Below are 22,851 nucleotides of genomic sequence, written 5' to 3' on the forward strand. Positions count from 1 at the left end.
CGCTTCCAGTCATTATTTATACGGCGGCGTGTAGGGGAGAGGCGAAGATGAATCCCTTTATCTTCAACCGATTCGGACGGAATAAACCGCTACGCCGTTTTGTCCGTCCGCCGCGAAAATGCTAGAAACGCAGAAGAAAGTCCGACATTGTTTGTCCAGATATGCTGACATAATTGGAGGGAGAAGAAATCCAGTGAAGTTCTTAGAGCCGACTCGCTAAAAGAGTCCCTGTCTGTGAGGCCGGATTGGCCAATCAGTGATAGTGAGCTGTGAGTGACCAGGATTTTTACGTTTCCTATTTACGGTATTTATGTCTTTAACCCACACGTGTCAAACAGGCGGCCCGCGGGCCAGATCAGGCCCGCCAATGGTTTAAATCCAGCCTGCAAGACAACAGTGAGAGAAGCGCAAGAGGAAAATGAGCTGTAGTTTGAAATATTTCCACCGGATGACACCAAAGCCAGTTAACACTTGCAAAACAATTGTGGTAGTATTTCTCCATTTCTTTCTGACTCACTTTTTGATTTATTTCTCCCTCTTTTTCTTTTTCCTGTTCACTCTCTTTCTCTGTCTTTTTCTGTTTTTCTCTCACTCTCACTTTCTTTTTCTCTGTCATGCTCTTTCTATTTTTTCTCTCTAATTTGCACTTTAATTCTCTTTCTATTTTTCTCTTTCTTTCTCACCCTCTTCCTTTCCCTTTTTGACCTCTCTCTCTCTCTATGTCTCTCTCTCTCTCTCTCGTCTCTTTTTCTCCTGCTGACTCGTTTTCTTTTAGTTGTTTCATTTCTCTTTTTTTATCTTTCTCCTTTTTCACTTTCTTTTTCTCTTTTCTCTATTTCTCTCTCACTCTCTCTTTTTCTCGGTCTTGCTCTTTCTATTTTTCCTCTCTAATTTACACTTTAATCCTCTTTTTTTCTATTTTTCTTTTTCTTTCTCACCCTTTTCCTTTCTTTTTTGACCTCTCTCTCTTTCTCCCTCTCTCCCTCAATTTGTCTTTTTCTCCTGCTGACTCGTTTTCTTTCTTCTTCTTTCACTTCTCTTATTTAATTTTTTTTTCTTTTTTCAGTTTCTTTTTCTCTCTATATTCATTTCCCCCTTCTTCTCCATTCATATCTCTATTCTGCTCTCTCTTTTTCCCCGCACTGTTACTCTGTCTCCCTATCTGTTTATCACTCTCTCTTTCCCTCCCTCTCTTTCTGTTTTTTTCCTCCCTCTCTCTTTCTCTGAAACTTACTAGTCCGGCCCCCGTGAGATTTTTTTTAATAGCATTTGTGGCCCCCAGCTAAAACAAGTTTGACACCCCTGCTTTAACTGATTGTTAATTCTTATATCTAGGGCAAACAAATTGATTATTGATTATTATACACTGTAATCGTTACCAAGTTGACCAGTAATCAGTTAGCATTTGAGTGATTGGTTGATCATTTTACTGATGGATCGATTCATCTGACAGTAAAGTAAAAAGTATATATATTTGCATCCCTGCATCGTAAATTAGAACATCATTTCCTCTTAACTGTCAAGAAACCGGAACAGGATCAGGACCCAAAAGCGTGACGTTCTCACACAAGCCTTTTATTTTACGGGAACAGTGGTTAGCGCGTGTGCGGCACAGTTCTGAGGTCATGAGTTCGAACCTCCTGTGTGGAGTTTGCATGTTCTCCCCGCGCTTGCGTGGGTTTCCTCCGGGCACTCCGGTTTCCTCCCACATTCCAAAAATGAAATGAAATGAAATGATCTGCATTTATATAGCGCTTTTCAAGTCAATGACTTCCCAAAGCGCTTTAAAATGTGCTCCACATTTCCCAATAGCGGCCTTGCAGCCACGTAAGGCGCTAACCTGCTTATTGGGGGTATTAGGGATTCAGTGTCTTACCCAAGGACACTTCGACATGTAACACGGACGAGCCGGGATTCGAACTGGGATCCCTTGATCCCAAGACGAGCGCTCTACCTCCTGAGCTACTGCCGCCCATAACATGCATGTCAGGTTAATTTGCCAGTTCAAATTGTCCCTAGAGCGAGTCGTCTGTCCCCGTGTGCCCTGCGACTGGCTGGAAAGCAGTTGAGGGTGTCCCCTGCCCACTGCCCAAAGATGGGATGGGCTCCAGCACCCCCGCGACCCTACTGAGGATAAGCGGTGCAGATAATGGATGGATGAATTACAGTTGTTTACGGTTATTTATATAACCGGTTGGTTGTCCATGATTTGATTAGTTGTTGGTCACATCAAACAAGCAATTAAAACTCCTGCATGGTTATCTTCAGCTCCGGTGTGTTTCCTCTACGTCCTTAACCGATGCTCCCCGATCAAACGCAATCCTTTTGGTTTTATGTCAACAAACCGCCCCCGCGCAAATAAGGACGTATATACAAAACCGCTTGCTTGGCAACAGCATTACCGAGCGGCAGACAAACTCAAAAACAAACGGGACCCATTTGAAGAACTTCGTTAACGCGCCGTTCCCCGTCGAGCTATTTCCACCGAAGGCGCGAACGGCGGCAGCTTCGTTTTGGTGACTTAAAAGTCACTTTCCTCTTCTTTTTCTGGCATTTCCCCGTCTCTAAAAAGCACCTTGAGTGAGCGGCGCGTATCTGCCGCTGCCAAAAGACGCGGAAAACAGCTGTTCCCGCCTGCCGCCGCCAGCTGAACGGAATGCAAATATGTTAAGCGTCCGGAATTGATTACTTTTGAGTGCTCTTCAAACGCCGCGGCGGACACCGGTTTAATTTATGATATTCCTCTAATTACGAGAGCTGTTGAAATCATTTCCCAAGCCGCTTCCTCTTTCCAAACACTCGCGTTATCTGTTCCGGCGGTTTGGGGGGGGCGCACGAGGAATCGCTGCAAAGTAGGCGATTGTGGAGACAATTAAGACAGCAAAGCCGGAGCGGGAAAGATCCACAGAGATGCCCGCCTCCCTTTTTCCCCCTCCCTGGATCCTCCCTCTGCGTCATAAAAGCAAATGTTTAGATTTGTCATCGTCGGCTGTTTGCTTTCAATTTAAGCGGGCAAACGTCTGTAAAACCTCGCTGGGCTGGAAAGCAGACGGCGGGCGGTGGTGTGCATGTGGACCACCCACGCACAAATACGCGCAAACAGGCGTACGTACGCAGTTACGGGCGAAAGCCACAAGGTCAAGTCATTTAGCAGAGTTCAAAGAGCCCTCAGATCTATATGAACCTGTGCCCGGCAGGCGGGCGGGCGGGCAGGCGGACGAGGTTGCGCCGAAAGTAGTCAAGTCACATTTATTTATATAGCCCTTAATCACAAACATGTTTTAAGGGACTGCACAGGATTACAATTACCGTATTTTCCGCACTATAAGGCGCACCTAAAAGTCTTAATTTTTTTCAAAAGCTGACCATGCGCCTTATAACACAGTGCGGGAGTTTATAAGGGTTATTGATCTATCTTCGTTATTCATTATCCATTATCCGTTATCGGTCAGTTCATAATACGCTACAAAGCCTAAGAGCCGGGACACTTACTCTCAGCCAAAAGGCCAAGCTAAGGTCCTAGCCCTAAAGCCTTGCTGCGATCATTGCGAATGCACCGTTCCCGGAGGTACTGCAATACCGGGCCGATGCGTGGAGTGGACAGAGCAAGCTCTTATTCCATCTCCGGAATGCAAAAATCAAAGATCATGGCAAAGGCCAAGCTATTTCTTTCGCCTTATATATGGCTCAATATTAAATTCGCACGGTCTCGCAACTTACTCAACAGCCGCCGACTTGATTTTACCCCGAACGTGGAGTAGTCCGCGGTGTATGCTGGGATTTATATACCGGCGTTTCATTGGCTAACCAATGTGTCAATCATCATTTGAATCGATCAATATTGGCTGAAGTTATTCGGAGCCTCGGATTGGCTAGAGGGCCAAAACAAACCCTGCAATCGTCCGAGTTTAGCAATGGCGTAGCAAGTCCGCGGTGTATGCTGGGATTTATATACCGGCGTTTCATTGGCTAACCAATGTGTCAATCATCCGTTAAATCGATCGCTATTGGCTGAAGTTATTCGGAGCCTCGGATTGGCTAGATGGCCAAAACAAACCCTGCAATCGGCCGAGTTTAGCAATGGCGTAGCAAGCTTGCTAAAGTACGCCATAAAGAATTATGTTTCATTAGTCTGTATTTGTAAATATTCTACTCTCCTGGATTTACTTCACTCACGGTTGTAAGAAGACTATGATTGCGTATCATTATTGAACGTGAGAACTTAGGTGAGTTATGCTGCTTTATATTTTCCCGGTATCTTGTTTTAGAACGATCTTGATGTTGCTGTGATGAGTTGAGTGAATTCAACTCAATTCCAAGTGTTTATTGTCATACGCACAGTAAAGTTGCGTGCGAAAAAGAAAATAGAAACTAAGGAATGGTTGGCATTTCTTGAATCCCAAGACTTTAACCTTCCGAATGATATTTGAAACGATGCATTAGAGTGACATCGTACGGACACCGCATCCGCACGTGTCTACGACACGTATTTGCTTCTTTGCAAGCTTTGGGAATGTTAAGGGGGTAATCAGTTGGACTGAATCATCTGACTGTTTTGTCCATGTTTCCATTGTAGCGCCTTATAATCCGGTGCGCATTATCTATGGAAGATATAGGACCAAAAACTATTTTTTGGGGGTGCGCCCTATAACCCGGTGCGCCCTATAGTGCGGAAAATACGGTACACCATTGCCTGATCTTAAACCAACAGGCGGGCAAGGAAAAACTCAAAACCTCAGCGTGAGGAAAACAGAAACCTTGAGAAGGGGCCTCACAAGTGGTAATCCCCCTTCCAGGATGACTAGGGTGGAATAGATTTAGCATTGAGTTACAGTACACAAACATAATAAAAAGAAGAACACTAGGTAACATGTTGAAATTTGTCGGGAAAGTGCATGACAGTAAGTAGGGCTGCAACGATTACTCGACAAAATAGAAATAGTGAAATGAAATGACCTGCATTTATATAGCGCTTTTCAAGTCAATGACTTCCCAAAGCGCTTTACATTGTGCTTCACATTTCCCAATAGCGGCCTTGCAGCCATGTAAGGCGCTAAACTGCTTATTGGGGGTATTGGGGTTCAGTGTCCTACCCAAGGACACTTCGACATGTAACACGGACAAGCCAGGATTCGAACTGGGATCCCTTAATCCTAAAACGATCGCTCTACCTCCTGAGCTACTGCCGCCCCCAAATAGTCAACAATAAATCCCATTGTGGATTAATTAGGATGAATTCGTGTTTGGTACTTCAAATCAAATCAGAATAGAATAGAATATAAAAAATAAGAGAATAGAATAGAAAAGAATAGAAAAGAAAATAAGAGAATAGAATAGAATAGAAAAACTAATAGAATAGGATATAATAGAATAGAAAAGAAAGAAATAAGAAAATAGAATAGAATAGAAAAGAATAGAAGAGAATAGAATAGAAAAATTAAGAAAAGAAAAGAATAGAATGGAAAATAAAGAAATAAGAAAATAGAATAGAATTGAAAAGAATAGAAGAGAAAATAAGAGAAAATAATAGGATAGAATAGAAAAATTAAGAATAGAAAAGAATAGAATAGAAAATAAGAGAATAGAATAGAATAAGAATAGAACAGAACGGAACATAAAACAAAAAATAAGAGACTAATGGAAAAGAGAAAATAAGAGAATAGAATAGAACAGAAAAGAAAAACTAATAGAATAGAATAGAATAGAAAAGAATAGAATAGAAAAACTAATAGAATAGAACAGAATAGAAAAGAAAAAGATAAGAGAATATAATAGAATAGAAAATAAAAGAAAACAATAAATAGAATAGACTATACCTTTGTTATCATTGTTACAAAATGGGCAGAACATATTGTGACAATCGATTGACAATTTGGTCGGGTTCTGGCTGGGCCCGGGTCAGGTTGGGTTTTTTCCTCCCTAATCTTACCTCTAGTTGCTGTCCTTTTACATGCACAGGCCACAAAGTCAAGTCATTAGCAGAGTTCAAGAGCCCTCAGATCTCCACGAACCTCCGGCGGGTGGGCGGACGAGGTTTTGCCGAAAGACGTTTTGAGTGCGTGCGTCTCGATTGGCGTCTCCGTCAGCTCGACTCGAGGGTCCCAGAGGGGTCCTAAACGTGGCCCTCTGGTGAGCGCCCGCCACCTTTGACCCGCTCGTGGCCGGACTTTGACGTGACACCCGTTAGCAGCTGCGCAAATGGAGACCTCCGCCGCCAGGTCGAGTCAAGGTCGCGCTGAGACTAGGTGCTAACTCGCAAACTGGCTGGCAGTCACTCAGGCAGACCCGGGCTTTTTCCGACCGCTCCTTTGCCACCTTGCTTCTGCTATGCATCAGGCCGCTTCAACAATTTGTTATGACCAGTGTCTGGCACCTTAAAAAAAGGATTCCTTGTAGTTACTTCTTCCCAGAAGTTAGTAACTGAACTACTCTCGTTAACAGGGACAGAAACCAGTTCCGTTACTATAAAAATAAGTTGTATGTCAAAGTAGGTAGGTAGGTTGCGCATTTGCATATCATTTTTCAAAGTAGACACAAAGAGAGCGCAACAAAAATGGTAAAATTGTCAGGAATCTAGATAGATGGATAGATGTCTAGATAGATAGAGATAGATAGAAAGGATAAGATAGATAGATAGATAGATAGATGTCTAGATAGATAGATAGAGATGGATAGAGATAGATTGGGACAAACAGACAGACAGACAGAGAAAGAGAGATAGCTAGCTAAGATACTTTATTCACCCCTGTAGAGAAATTCACACTTCCAGCAGTATCCTTATGTTGATAAATAGATAGATAGATGGAGATAGATAAATAGATATAGATAGAGATAGATAAATAGTTAATTGATAAATAGATAGAGATATACAGAGATACAGAGATACAGAGATACAGATAGATAGATAGATAGATAGATAGATAGATAGAAAGGATAAGGTAGATGGATAGAGATAGATGTCTAGATAGATAGAAGTCTAGATATATAGATAGATAGAAAGGATAAGAAAGATAGATAGATAGAGATAGATAAATAGATATAGATAGAGAGATATATAGAGATAGATAGAGAGATATATAGAGATAGATAGAGATAGATAGAGATAGAGAAATAGAGAAATAGAGAGATAGAGAGATAGATAGATAGATAGATAGATAGATAGATAGATAGATAGATAGATAGATAGAGGGATAGAGAGATAGAGAGATAGATGGACACTTTATTCACCTCCGTAGGGAAATTCACACTTCCAGCAGTATCCTTGTGTTGAAAAATAAAATAATAAAATAAAAGATATAGAATACAAAAATACCCAATATAACGTGTTGACCTAGAGTATTTAAATAGTGCTACGAAAAATACACACTGTAATAAAATTAGGGTAATATGTAAATGTGGGGGCTGGGGTTTAATGTGGGCTTTTACTCTCCCGGGTGGAGTTAAGGGGCCTCATGGCATGAAGAAATTATCTTCTCAGTCTGTCTGTGGAACAAGACTGTGACCGCAGTCTGTTGCTGAAGCTGCTCTTCTGTTTTGAGATGAAGTATTTGACATTTTCAAAGCGGTATTCGAGTCAGTTGAATGGAATCAGGGTTCCTACAGCTTGAGACAAATTATATTCAAGACTTTTTAAGACTTTTTAATGCCTTTTGAAATCTGGCGTGGAAAGACACGAAGCCAGAGGCCGACGAGATCGACACCAATTGCCCGAGCAGATATCGGACAGGACGGGACAAACAGATAGGATAGATAATGAAACAGGATGTCAAAAATAAACAGGACAAACAAGACGGGAATGAAAACTGGAGAGAATAATAAACAGGACAAAAATAGACAGGAACAAAATGGGAAACCGATATTTAACAGGACAAAAATAAACAGGGGGCAGCACGGCGGCCATGCTGCCGGCGCAGTGGTTAGCGCGTGTGCGGCACAGTTTTAAGGTCTTGGGAACCTCCTGTGTGGGTTCAAATCCAGCTACCGGACATACTGTACGGAGTTTGTATGTTCTCCCCGTGCTTGCGTGGGTTTCCTCCGGGCACTCCGGTTTCCTCCCACGTTCCAAAGACATGCATTTCAGGTGGATTGGCCGGTCCAAATTGTCCCTAGGTGTGAATGAGCGAGCGAGTTGTCTGTCCTTGTGTGACCTGCGATTGGCTGGCAACCAGTTCAGGGTGTCCCCTGCCCACTGCCCGATGATTGCTGGAATGGGCTCCAGCACCCCCGCGACCTTACTGAGGATAAGCGGTGCAGCTAATGAGATGAGATGAGAAAAATAAACGGGAACAATACCGGACTGGAAACTACCAACAGGAAAACAGAACCCACGTCTTGCGGGGCAGAGGTTCGTTGACGGACTGACAAAGTAAGAGAGAGCGCACTGAGCTTACAAAGACAGAAAGCCAATCCGTTGATGAATAAAGCACTTCACCCAGAATTCATGCATTTTCCTGACATTATAATTCTGGCATTTTCAAGGATTTCAAGGACCCCTACGAACCCTGATTTTAATATTTCTCCTTCAGTCATTGAGAAACAAACAGACGCTGTGCTCAATGCAACCAATCTTGAATCTCTTCAAAATATCCAATAAAATACGAAAGTAATATTTCTTGTATCGCCAATACTGTCTCCAATTAGCAGGTGTGCTCCTAGTCCGATCTGCAACGATATAATGCTGTATTTTTCTTCCCCCCCCCCCGTTCACATTGCGTATTTATAGAGTGGCGGGAGATCTGAGGACCCTTCGTACAACAGCCTTTTATTGTTCGAATGTAGACCGTTGGGCCCCGTGTGCTTAAGTGATTTAGGAACACGCTCACAAGTGCGGTATAAGAAAAAAAAATCATAAACGCTGAGACAAACCATGTGGCAGACTGGAGCAAGCGCCGACAAAAAGCAGACGTGCATTCCAACTACTAAAGGGAAACTACACTTAATTAAACACCCAAGAAACAACTTGATGAAAAAAAAAAGGAGTATTTTCGGTTTCCAACAAAATCCTTTGACAGAACGCGGCCTGTCTCATTTTTTGTTACGATCTCATAATGAACGAGAGCCAAAGGCGAACGTCCAGTCAGGAAATGAATAGAAATTGTGAATGAAATAATACTTTGGTGAATGTGACCAGTATTAGTTTTTAATGGAAGAAACCCCAGAAAGAAAAGAAAGAGCCTTTAATACTCTGTTACCAATGTCAATTACTCAAAGAAACATCCAACTGCAAAATTCAATGAGACAAGAGACCTCACCCACCAAAAAGAAAGATGTTTTAGTATTAATTATCTGGTTTGGGTGTAAAAAAAAGGAATTAGTCAAGTCAAGTCATGTTTATGTGTGGCCCCCTTAGTCACAAAGAGTCTCAAAGGGCTGCAGAGACCACAGACTATTGCAAACCACGGACTATTATGACGCTAACCCCTGATCTAAATCCTACATTAGGGCAAGGAAAAACTCAAAAACCTCAACATGAGGAAAATGAAGAAACCTTGACAAGGGACAGTCTCAAAGGGCTGTGCAGACCACATGCTATTGCAAACTACAGACTATTATGACACCCTCCCCTGATCTAAAACCTACATGAGGGCAAGGAACAACTCAAAAACCTCACATTGAGGTAAATGGTAAATGGTAAATTGTCTGCATTTATATAGCGCTCTTCAAGTCAATGAAGTCCTCCCAAAGCGCTTTACAATGTGCTTCACACTTACCCATTCAAACACACTCACACACCAATAGCGGCCATGCAGCCATGCAAGGCGCCGAACTGCTTATTGGGGGCATTCGACATATAGCAGGGAGGAGCCCGGAATCGAACCTGCGATCTCTTGATCACAAGAGGAGCTCTACCTCCTGAGCTAATGCCGCCCTAGGAAGAGGAAGGAACCCTTGAGAAGGGACAATCTCAAAGGGCTGTACAGACCACAGACTATAGCAAACTACAGACTATTATGACACCATCCCCTGATCTAAAACCTACATTAGGGCAAGGAAAAACTCCAAAACCTCAACATGAGGAAAATGAAGAAACCTTGAGAAGGGACCGCAGATGAGGCCATCCCCCTTGCAGGATGACCAGGCTGCAACGGATGTTGCAATAACAAATAATACAGATTTTGTCAACATAAAACATAGGTTATTCATCTGCTATAGAATAAAAAATTCAGACTCTAGCCCCAACCTTATTTTGGAACCCTAAAATTGGTTTAACCCAAACCCTAGCTTGACATCTAACCCTAGTTGTAACCCTAGCCCTAACCCTATTTCAAATTGTAACCCTAGCTGTAACCAGTGTCTGAAAGTCATGAGAAAAAGTTAGCGGACATCAGCGCAGACAACTCTGAAAAGTTGCCTGCCCCATTTTTCACAACTTGAAACGCAATAAGACAACCGATCGTAAAAAAAAACATAGTTGCAAAGTATTAAGGATTGATAATCAGAATATATTACAGAACAACACTTTCAAATTAAGTTTTCTATAAATCTACTTATAACATTCATTGCATGTATATGACATTGCTGTTTTCCATCTGCCATCAGTATGTACCTGTATTTACTCATCTTCATTCATGCATAAACTCCTCTTTCCACGATGCTTTTAATGTACGTTTACGTTTTGTAGCGTCATTCATTGTGTTATCTTCTTTTGAATCTTTCTTCTGGGGCTGAGGTTTTGGCTTGATTTCTAATCACTTCTCCATTTTTCTTGTGTTCTCTGACCGTCTACTTTGGAAAATGATATGCAAATGCACGACCTTAGAACGCTCTGGAAATTCCGGAAGTAGGAAGTTATCCGATGCGGGCTTCTGATTGGCTGCCGAGTATGCAAATTGCCAAACGAAACAAAATTTCAAAAACGAACGAAGGTTTCGAATTCGGAATAAAGCAAACGTTTGATTTGGAAAAAAAAAAAAAAAGAAACAAAGATTTCTTTTTCTAGAAAAAGTTGTCTGCCACCCGGGAAAACGATATGCAAATGCACGGCCTTATAACGCTCGGGTAAGTCTGGAAGCACGAAGTTATTCGATGCAGGCTTCTGATTGGCTGACGAGTATGCAAATTGCTAAACGAACCAAAATTCCGAAATTTCCAAACCGAACGAAGATTTTGAAATCAGAATAGAGTAAACATTGTATTTGATTTGGAAAACAAAAAATGAAAGATTTTTTTTTTCTAGAAAAAGTTGTCGGCCACCCGGGCGGAGACATTTTGTAACTTGTACGCCCGACGTAAAAGAGGCACGCCCGGGCATCCGGGCAGACGTTATTTAAGACACTGTTGTAACCCTACATTCATTTTAGAACCCTTACATGGAGCTCAAACCCTAGTTCCCAAGCCCTAACATTTAATTTTTTCAAATTACCTTTCAAGATGACATGTATAAATTCAGTGTTTATCAAATACCAGACCCCCCCAAAAAACGCGACTTATAATCCAGTGCGGCTTTTTTATGCAATTTCTGGTGCGATTTATGATCCGGAATAATACGGTAACTCCATCTTGGAACGTTACACATTTTTAACACAGTATTTTGTCTTATTTTTTTCTGAATTGTTACATTTCTCGTTCTTTTATGTACAATGCAGGTCTTTGATTTGTTCTTCACGTTACACGATACATTATACGTTGACTAGATAAACGTGGGGGCGGCACGGCAGCGCAGTGGTTAGCAGTTCTGAGGTCGGGGGTTCAAATCCAGCTACCGGCCTTTCTGTATGGAGTTTGCGTGTTCTCCCCGTGCCTGCATGGGTTTCCTCTGGGCACTTTGGTTTCCTCCCACATTCCAAAAACGTGCATTTCAGGTTAATTGGGCGGTCCGAATTGTCCCTCGGTGTGAATGAGAGAGTGAGTTATCCGTCTGTGTGCCCTGCGACTGGCTGGCAACCATTTCAGGGTGCCCCCTGTCCACTGCCCGAAGATAGCTGGGATGGGCTCCAGCACCCCCGCGACCCTACTGAGGATAAGCGGTGCAGACAATGGATGGATAGATAAACGTGTACAACTTTTTCATTTACCAACTCTCATAGCAGAATCTATAAATATACTTTATGTATACTATACTAAATGGACATCAGTTATTATATATTCCATCTGAAATTACAGCCTACTTCTTATCAATACTTCAATAATTGCATGTTTGTATCCCTTTTCAGTGCAGCCCTACATTACCGCGTGTGTTTTTATTGACATGTCGAAGCCCAGATTTCAATCTGGCCACAAATTACAGTCACTCTGTTATTTTATGATACCGCGATGTGAGTTTAAGACGGCATCTGGTATATGTCAGCTTCAATTGCTAAACTGCATTTAAAGTCCGTGAACGCTCGCCGGGTTTGCTGCGCCCGATCGCATGACGGCTCAGCGTAATATTCTCTGGCCTTTTTCCACTTGCTGCTCGTGTCCTCTGTCCAAAGAAAAGGAGAAAGTGTTTCATTACTGTCAAAATGGCTGTCAAGGCTTTAGTCGGGCCCAAATGATCCTCGTTTCGTTTCCGTGGCGTGACTTAATGAGCGGATGTGTGTGTAAAACCACGTGGATGTGTGTTTGTATGCTCGTTGAGGAAAATTATACACAAAAATGACTGTTTTGAGCTTAATTGAGCAAAAAAATGCAAAAATATACACAAAAATGACTGTTTTGATCTTCATCGAGAAAGAATATACACAAAAATGACTGTTTTGAGCCCAATCGAGCAAAAATATACACAAAAATGACTGTTTTGAGCTTAATCGAGCAAAAAAAATGCAAAAATATACACAAAAATGACTGTTGAGCCCAATCAAGCAAAAATATACACTAAAATGACTGTTATGATCTTAATCGAGAAAGAATATACACAAAAATGACTGTTTTTAGCCCAATCGAGCAAGAATATACACAAAAATGACTGTTTTGAGCTTAATCGAGCAAAAATATACACAAAAATGACTGTTTTGATCTTAATCGAGAAAAAATATACACAAAAATGACTGTTTTGAGCCCAATCGAGCAAAAATATACACAAAAATGACTGTTTTGAGCCCACTCGAGCAAAAATATACACAAAAATGACTGTTTTCAGCCTAATCGAGCAAAAATATACACAAAAATGACTGTTTTGAGCTTAATCGAGCAAAGAAATGAAAAAATATACACAAAAATGACCGTTTTGAGCTTAATCGAGCAAAAAAATGAAAAAATATACACAAAAATGACTGTTGAGCACAATCTAGCAAAAAAATTGACAAAAATGACTGTTTTGATCTTAATGGAGAAAAAATATACATGAAAATGACTGTTTTGAGCCCAATCGAGCAAAAATAAACACAAAAATGACTGTTTTGAGCCCAATCGAGCAAAAATATACACAAAAATGACTCTTTTGCGCTTAATCGAGCAAAAAAATGCAAAAATATAAACAAAAATGACTGTTTTGAGCCCAATCGAGCAAAAATTTTGTTTACAATGCGGCAGATATTTTCAATATCGCGGGACATAGCTCTTGAAAGGGAAACCCAGATTCTACAACATGCAAAACGTGAGAAAACAGTCTACGTTTTTTGCAAAGTATCGGCATATATTTTATCGGTATATTCTAATTATATTCCCAGATAATTTATGCCAAACAATTTAGGTTCCTCGTATTTTAAAAACGTATTTCTTGAATCGAATCGGAAAATAGAAATAATATTACTGAGCAAAAGTGAATCCCATGGTAACGAGAACATATTAATTATTTCACCGCAAAACGTGAACTGGAGTTTGCGCAGTACATGCACATTTTCATAAAGATTTGCAGATTTTGCAATCATACAACATGTTAAGGCAGTGTTTTTCAACCAGTGTCCCGGGGCACACTAGTGTGCCGTGAGACCTTTTCTAGTGTGCCGTTGGAATTTTCCCAAGTTTATCTTTCCCAAAAAAAATCAGGCCATTATTCAGTATTTTTGCTTTCTTCAGAAAAGAAACTGTAATAGTCATCCATATCAGTAGGTGGCAGTAGATTTTTACAGACTTTTTCTATACTAATTATCTGCTCATAAAATACCACATATCTTAATTTGTTTAACAAAGCGGTTTAAGATTGCACTGTAAAAAATAAAAAACATAAAGAACATAATTTCTTTTTTATTTAAGGTATTATTTTCTTCTTTTTGTATACTTATTACTTGCTTATTAAGTAGTACAGTGAAGTATTTTCAAACATTCTCGACGGACGGTGTGCCTCGGAACTTTTTTAGAAATAAAAGTGGACCTTGGTTCAAAAAGGCTTGAAAAACACTGCGTTAAAGAATGCTAGAGTACCGTATTTTCTGCACTATAAAGCGCACCGGGTTATAGGGCGCACCCCGAAAAAATATTTTTTGGTCCTATATTTGACATACATAAGACGCACCGGATTATAAGGCGCTACAATGGGAACGTGGACATAACAGTCAGCTAGTTCAGTCCAACTTCTTACCCCCTTAACATTCCCAAGGCTTGAAAAGACGCAAATACGTGTCGAGAACACGTGCGGATGCGGTGTCCGTACGATGTCACTCAAATGTATCATTTCAAATATCATTCGGAAGGTTAAAGTCTTGGGATTCAAGAAATGCCAACCATTCCTTAGTATCTATTTTCTTTTTCGCTCCCAACTTTACTGTGCATATGACAATAAACACTTGGAATTGAGTTTAATTTAAAAATAGACACTCCATTCCATCCATTATCTGCACCGCTTATCACAGAAACATCGAGTTCAGTCTGAAACAAGATAAGGGGAAAATATATAGCCGGAGTAGCTCACCGAAGTCGTTGTGTTCAATAATAATGTGCAACCATGGTACTCTTATATCAGTGAGTTTAGTAAATCCAGGAGAATAAAATATTTACAAATACAGAATAGTAAAAAAATGCTTTCTGTATGCCGTCAACGATGTGCTATACGCATTCATCTTTTTCGGCCAATTGCAGGCTTTGTTTTGCCGCTTCAGCCAATGCCAGCCTGTAAATGATAAAAAGGATCCGCCCCTTGACCTCCGAATAACTTTAGCCAATAGTGATCGAGTCAACTGATGATTGACACATCTTTTTCGGCCAATTGCCGGCTTTGTTTTACAGCTTAAGCCTATGCAGCCTGTAAATGATAAAAAGGATCCGCCCCTTGACCTCCGAATAACTTTAGCCAATAGTGATCGATTCAAACGATGATTGACACATTGGTTAGCCAATGAAACGCCGGTAAATAAATCCCAGCATACACCGCGGACTACTTGGCGTTCGGGGGAAAATGAAATGATCTGCATTTTATACAGCGCTTTTCAAGTCAATGACTTCTCAAAGCGCTTTACAATGTGCTCCACATTTCCCAATAGCGGCCTTGCAGCCATGTAAGGCGCCTACCTGCTTATTGGGGGTATTAGGGGTTCAGTGTCTTACCCAAGGACACTTCGACACGTAACACGGACGAGCCGGGATTCGAACTGGGATCCCTTGATCCCAAAACGAGCACTCTACCTCCTGAGCTACTGCCGCCCCCAACAATGTACACAGAACGAAATGTCGATTGCACCTGACCCGTAGTAGCGAGCCGATGCAGCCGCAGCCAACAGAGGGCGCCGCCGACCACTTTTTAAGTCTTAGGAATGACTCGGCCGGGGCGCGAACCACCGACCTCCCAGTCTCAAAGCGGGCGCCTTACCATCTAGGCTACTGAGCTGGCGGCTGCAAGTTAGTTGGAAGACTTTGCGTTTTAATGTTGATTAATGTTATATTATAAGTCGAATGGTCAGCTTTTGAAAAAAATGAAGACTTTTAGGTGCGCCTTATAGTGCGGAAAATACGGTACTTTACCTGCTTTAAAATATTGTTATTCGTTAGTTTATTCTGGATATAAAGAGTAAACATTTGCATGTGTCGACAAAACATATTTAAAAAGGAATCATGACAAAAACTGTGATTTTCCAAAATTTAAACGGCAAGTATTTTTCAACCATATCCCTAAAGTGTTTGCATTCATACATGGCAACAATTCCTGGACGTCATTCCACCGCTCTCTCTTTATGAATACTACAAATCAAGCCATCAAAAGGGAAACATTTTGAAACAGTGTTACACAATAAATTCGCTCACACTTACTTTCAGGCCGCGTTGATGAATGTCAGCTGAAAGTCAGTGTTCTAATTTGGAATGTGCCAACACATTATAAGGACACATTTGCAGAAAAATGTCCATATGGTTTGGAACGGATCGTAACCGGAGTTCAAGGTAAACACGCCTGACTGAGGTTTGTCCATGCGTGCTCTCTAAAGCTTTCGTCCCGAAGGGCCCGCTCAAAAAAAAAAAACTGGCACACACATACACACACAATTACTTTCTATCTGTGTTGCAAGGCAAGACGATTATTAATTAAATCCCCATTCATTGGCATCTCAATTAACCCTATAACGCTCCGACCGATTTGCAGCCCAGAGATTCAAACTGTAAAATATTTACTCCAAAACACACCATAATGCTCACAGATAAAAAAAATCCACCTAAAACCATTTCAGCATCATTTGAGGATCCTTGTTGTAATCCTTTAGTTTATTAATTCCCTTTAAAAAGAAAACTGACATACACTTACACACACAATTACTTTCTATGTGTGTTGCAAAGCAAGACGACTATTATCCCCATTCATTGGCATGTCAATTAACCCTATAACGTTCCGACCGATTCGCAGTCCAGTGATCCAAACTGTGTAAATTATTTACCCCAAAAACACGATAATGCCGACAGATAAAAAAAAAATCCACCTAAAACCATTTCAGCATCATTTGAGGATCATTGTTGTAATCCTTTAGTTTAATAATTCCCTTTAAAAAGAAAACTGACATGTACTTACACACACAATTGCCTTATATGTGTTCCGAGGCAAGACAACTATTAATCGAATCCCCAATCATTTGGAATGTCAATTAACACTATAGCGTTCCGACCGATTCGCAGCCCAGAGATTCAAACTGTAAAATATTTACTCCAAAACACACCATAATGCCGACAGATTTAAAAAAATCCACCTAAAACCATTTCAGCATCATTTGAGGATCCTTGTTGTAATCCTTTAGTTTAATAATTCCCTTTAAAAAGAAAACTGACATACACTTACACACACAATTACTTTCTATGTGTGTTGCAAAGCAAGACGACTATTATCCCCATTCATTGGCATGTCAATTAACCCTATAACGCTCCGACCGATTTGCAGCCCAGAGATTCAAACTGTAAAATATTTACTCCAAAACACACCATAATGCCGACAGATTAAAAAAAATCCACCTAAAACCATTTCAGCATCATTTGAGGATGCTTGTTGTAACCCTTTAGTTTAATAATTCCCTTTAAAAAACTTAAGAAAACTGACATGTACTTACACACACAATTGCCTTCTATGTGTGTTGCGAGGCAAGACGATTATTAATTAAATCCCCAATCATTTGGAATGTCAATTAACCCTATACATTCCGACCGATTCGCAGTCCAGAGATTCAAACTGTAAAATATTTACTCCTAAAACGCCGACAGATTAAAAAAAAATCCACCTGAAACCATTTCAGCATCATTTGAGGATCCTTGTTGTTATCCTTTAGTTTAATAATTCCATTTAAAAATAAACAAACTAAGATTATTTCCAATTCGACCTTTCAATTGACGCCACTCTCGACCAATTGCTAACTTTTATTTCTACAGTCCTTAGCCTGTGATAGCCTATGAGGGCTTGTATTGAAAGAATGGTAAATGGTCTGCATTTATATAGCGCTTTTCAAGTCAATGAAAACCTCCCAAAGCGCTTTACAATGTACTTCACACTTACCCATTCACACGCACCACACACCAATAGGGAGTCAGACCTACTTATTGGGGGCATTAGGGATTCAAAAACTGTCCCTTTAATGAAGCTTTTGGGCCGGACCGTGAACATATTGTCAGCAGAACAGACCTGACCGACTTTGGCTTCCAAAAACCTTGAGCCAATAGTGACTCATTTAAATGATGATTGGCACATTGGTTAGCCAATGAAATTCCCAACATAAATCTATGCATATTTACGATGTATATTCATATCAAAGCCAAAAATAAAACTGCGTAATGCAACCCGGGATCCATTTTTAGGGTGATTGTCAAGTGCAAGTGTGCACAATCAGTGAGTGATTACTGAAAACAAAGGTCAAACATTTACAACTCTTTCACAATGACTACAACTTGGCGAAAATAAAATACAAAATAGCAAAGGTTTTACAGGTTTAAACTGGTCGTCCCCAAATGGACACTTTTGGAAACTCCATGGAATACTTTTAGAAAAATGTGTAAAACACAATCTTTAGTTTTTAGATACATTTTGACCTGGTACCAGGTAAGGATTCATGCTATTGTACCAACAATTTCCACTTTTTTCTGCAGGCATGTGATTGCAAAGAAAAAAAAAATCAGACTACAATTAAAACATTCTATTTCTGTGTGTTCCAACTAAGATTACTCAATGTTAGTAGCACTAGAGGTAAGATCAGGCTTGGAACAATTCAACCACTACAACACGAAGGCTCTGAAACGCATTCAAAGAACAGCCGAAAGGATGCTTGGAGTATCACTTCCTTTTATAACACCCGCCTCACCTGGAAAACCATCTCCATCGCCAACGACTCAACCCATCCAGCACACTGTCTCTTCAACCTTCTACCCTCTCAGCAAAGATACAGGAGCCTTTGTCCCGCACTACTAGACTCACAAACAGCTTCTGCCGCCAGGCAGTAAAACTCTCTCTACACTCAAAAGAAAAGAAATTGCTCATGACTGCAAACCAACCTGCTAATTGTATTTATTTTTTCACGTATTTTATCTTTTATCTTATACATGTTTACCAGTATTTATATCGCTGTCACTATTTGCTGCTGCTTTAAACATTTAGTCGTATTTCGTGTCTTATATGTCGGTAGTGTCTGAAACTCGTGACCAAAAGTGACAGGACACCAGGGCAGACAAGTCTGAAAAGTTGTAACTCATCGCAAAAAACAATAAACATTGTTGCAAAGTATTAAGGATTAATAATCAGAATATATAACAGAAGAACACTTTAAAATTAAGTTTATCATAAATCTACTTATAACTTTCATTGCATGTTTTCCATCTGCCATAAGTATGTACCTGTATTTACTCATCTTCATTCATGCAATGTTTGCGTTGCATCGTCTTCTACAAGCCTCGTGAACTCCTCTTTCCACAAAGCTTTTAATGTACGCTTACGTTTTGTAGCGTCATCAATTTTGTTAGCTTCTTTTGAATGTTTCTTCTGGGGCTGAGGTTTTGGCTTGATTCCTAAGCAATTAAGTTACCGGACCCTTTTTTCACAACATAAAACAAAAGTATTAAGGATTGATAATCAGAATATATAGCAGAACAACACTTTAAAATTAAGTTTAATATAAATCTACTTATAACATTTATTGCATGTTTTCCATCTGCCATAAGTATGTACCTGTATTTACTCATCTTCATTCATGCAATGTTTGCGTTGCATCGTCTTCTACAAGCCTCGTGAACTCCTCTTTCCACGATGCTTTTAATGTACGTTTACGTTTTGTAGCGTCATCAATTTTGTTAGCTTCTTTTGAATCTTGGGGGGGCAAAGGTTTTGGCTTGATTCCTAACCACTTCTCCATTTTTCTTGTGTTCTCTCTGCGTCTAATTTGGAAAACGATATGCAAATACACGACCTTATAACGCTCGGGAGAGTCCGGAAGCACGAAGTTATTCGATGCAGGCTTCCATTTGGCAGCCGAGTATGCAAATTGCCAAACGAACCGAAATTTCAAAAACGAACGAAGATTTCGAATTCGGAATAAAACAAAGGTTTGATTTGAAAGAAAAAAAAAAAAAAAAGAAACAAAGATTTTTTTTCTAGAAAAGTTGTCGGCCACCCGGGCGGAGACGTTTTGTAAGTTGTACGCCCGACGTAAAAGATGCACGCCACGGGCGTCCGGGCGGACGTTATTTCAGACACTGATGTCAGTTTGTTTGACTTCTGTATTAGCTGCAAAGACTCTTGCACTTGAACTGTGTATTATTTTAGGTCAGAACTGTTCCGTATAGTTTCACTTCAACGCTATCAATTGTTGTCTGCGCATGGGAGAGTAGGAAACAGAATTTTCGGTTTCTTGTATGTCCATTTGAGAAACTAACACATAAAATTGACTTTGAAAAAGTTTATAACACCAAAAACACATTTCACTTTATAATCAGCAACCATCTGGGCTATATTTTTACAAATCGACATTTTGCCAACACTTCAGCTAACCACTAATGCTAGCGTCCGCGTTGGCAAAGCTAGCCGCTATTGCTAGCATTGGCATCACTAACGCAGCTAGCAGCCACATGAGAACGAATGTGCGCTGATTCTAAGGGCGCCAACTAAAAAATGGGTGACAAAAAAAAAAAACATGAATTATAAATCATCTGTCATCTAAAAGAAGTCATGAATCTAAAAATGACCAAGTCACCATGTTTAACCGTGAGCTATTGATGAAGTTTGGTCCGAAAAACAGTCATGCATAATCCAATACATAAAAAGATGGAGTTATTTGAGGGAATCAAACTTCAAATGAGAAGTTACAGGCTGGTTTATTAACCGACTCACACTGCTTCCCAAAAAAATCCAAAAATAACAGATGGCATATTATTACCTGACTTTTGAGCAGTTTGTTCAAAACTGTGTCCGCTCCTTTGGCGCCAACTGCCTCGGACTCTGATTGGCTCCCTGTCACTATTTAAAACCCCGTCTTTCTGTCACCTGTGGTCAGTCCGTCTGCGAACCTCAGCTTACGCTTACGACCCTGACTCACTCCTGTTTTGGCTACCGTCTGTTTTCTGTCTTCGACCCGTTTTCTGATGTTTAAAAACACCATGAGGACCCCTCTAACCCCCATCATGAACTGTTCACTCTGCTAGCCTCTGGGACGAGGTACTGCAGTGTGCGGTGCAGGACCACCAGGTTCTGCAACAGCTTTGTCCCCCTGGCCAATAGACTGTTAAACGGTCAATCACACACATAGCAAGCCTACCCAGCTGCTAATCTGTACATCTGGGTTTTTTTTCCTTGCACTACTGGCAGCTCTCTTGTACCTAGCCACTCCTTTGCACATCTGTTCTCCTCTTGTTTACCTGACTGCCCATTTTGCACATCTGTTCAGTTGCTCCTCTTGCACTCTTTGCACTACTGTTTAGTACTCATAGCTATAATTATTTTGTATATTATTTAGTATTTCAATACTCCAACTCAATACTACAAATGTATATCTGTACATTAAAGGAAAACTGTGCGGGTCAGACGTATCGACATTTCGTTCTGTATACATGTGTGAAAAAATGACAATAAAGTATATCTGAATCTGATCTCAACCACGTTTTTGCTCTCCCGTCCCGGCTGCTGACCTGTTTTTCCCGCTCCCGACACCGCCATCGCTCGCCACGGAAGTACCACTTCCGCGTTCAGAGCAACCTGCTCTCCGCCACCGGCGGATCGTCAAGTCAAGTCACATTTATTTATATAGCCCTTAATCACAAAAATGTTTCAAAAGACTGCACAGGATTACAATGACACCATTACCTGATCTTAAACCAACATGCGGGCAAGGAAAAACTCAAAACCTCAGCGTGAGGAAAAAGAGAAACCTTGAGAAGGGGCCTCACAATGTTCCCTGTAATTTTCCACGGGTCTGAGCATTTACACAAAGTCGGTGAGCAAAGCTTGAAACAACAGTGAGCAACCATAATCCCAAGTGTGGCAAGATAATTAATTATCAAAGATGTCCAAAATTTGATCAAGTTACATTTTGCTGAGTTTCCGGCAATGCAAAATTATTTTTCTCTTTTGAATGAATTGACTCATGTACTATTGCAAAGGTTGTACGGCCTACAAAAGTCGTTTGTTCTTACAATTCTTTCACAGGATATCCTATTATTTTTTTTCCTGATATATTTTGTCGCATATTATTAACATTTTTAGGGGGCTTATTGAGTCGGTTGCAAGATACACAACTGTACTTAGTCACATTTTTTAGTGAAAGTACAATGTTGGCAACAAGTTTTACTTGATACAATAAAAAATTATTTGAATGCAACACAAACTTTTGCTTCCTTTTTCCGTGTTTTTTTTTCTTCTTTTTTTTAAATTCCTTTAAAAAAAGTCTCATTGTGTTTATTTTTTCCGAGCTGTTACTTTTTTCTTTTTGTTCTCTATTTACTTTTTTCCTACGTTTCTTTCTTTTCTTTTTTTCTTTTCTTTTTTTTTTTTAATTCTTTTTTTCTCTTCCTTTTGTTTCTTTTTTTCTCAGCTTTTCACTACTTTTTCATTTTGGCATTTTTTTCTTTTTTGTTCTATTCCCCCCTTCTTTTAAGTCATTTTGTGAATAGTTTTACATAATATTAGGTCATGTTGGGATTAAAAATCAACCCGAAAAGCCGTTTAAGACCTTTTAGTGAGCCGAGCCGAAGAAGCCGGTTCTCAACAAACTCTACTAACTTTACTTTTCAACTTCGTTCGACATTGACTTCAAAATACCGCATTTAGGACACAACGTCAGGGGAACCCGTGTTTTTTTACCTTTATGCACTGTACCTTTGACTTAAGTCGCTTCTTAATTAGTAATTTTGAGGCTTCATTTTTGTGAGCTGGCTAGATATTCTTGTGCGCTGAGAATGTGCGAGCAGTGCGCAATTGCGCACGCGCGCAGCTTAGAGGGAACACTGCTCAAAAGTGGTAATCCCCCTTCCAGGATTACCAGGGTGGAATAGATCGTGTGTGCAATCCTTTCCCTTCTTTCTAATAAAACTGAGAGAAACATACGCAAGTGG

The 22,851-nt window shown here is 40.3% G+C and overlaps 1 protein-coding gene and 1 pseudogene across 1 annotated transcript in view; both read right to left on the reverse strand.

Moving 5' to 3' along the window:
- rsrc1 (arginine/serine-rich coiled-coil 1) overlaps positions 1-22,851 on the reverse strand; it is a 284,392-nt gene that overhangs the window by 241,039 nt on the left and 20,502 nt on the right. The gene's annotated exons all lie outside the window — the stretch shown is intronic.
- Positions 3,547-3,666, reverse strand: LOC148358948 (U2 spliceosomal RNA; annotated as a pseudogene).

Source organism: Urocampus carinirostris, chromosome 10 (genome assembly GCF_059441175.1).
Source record: "Urocampus carinirostris isolate Australia breed hairy pipefish chromosome 10, RoL_Ucar_1.0, whole genome shotgun sequence".
In the NCBI taxonomy this organism is placed as follows: Eukaryota; Metazoa; Chordata; class Actinopteri; order Syngnathiformes; family Syngnathidae; genus Urocampus; species Urocampus carinirostris.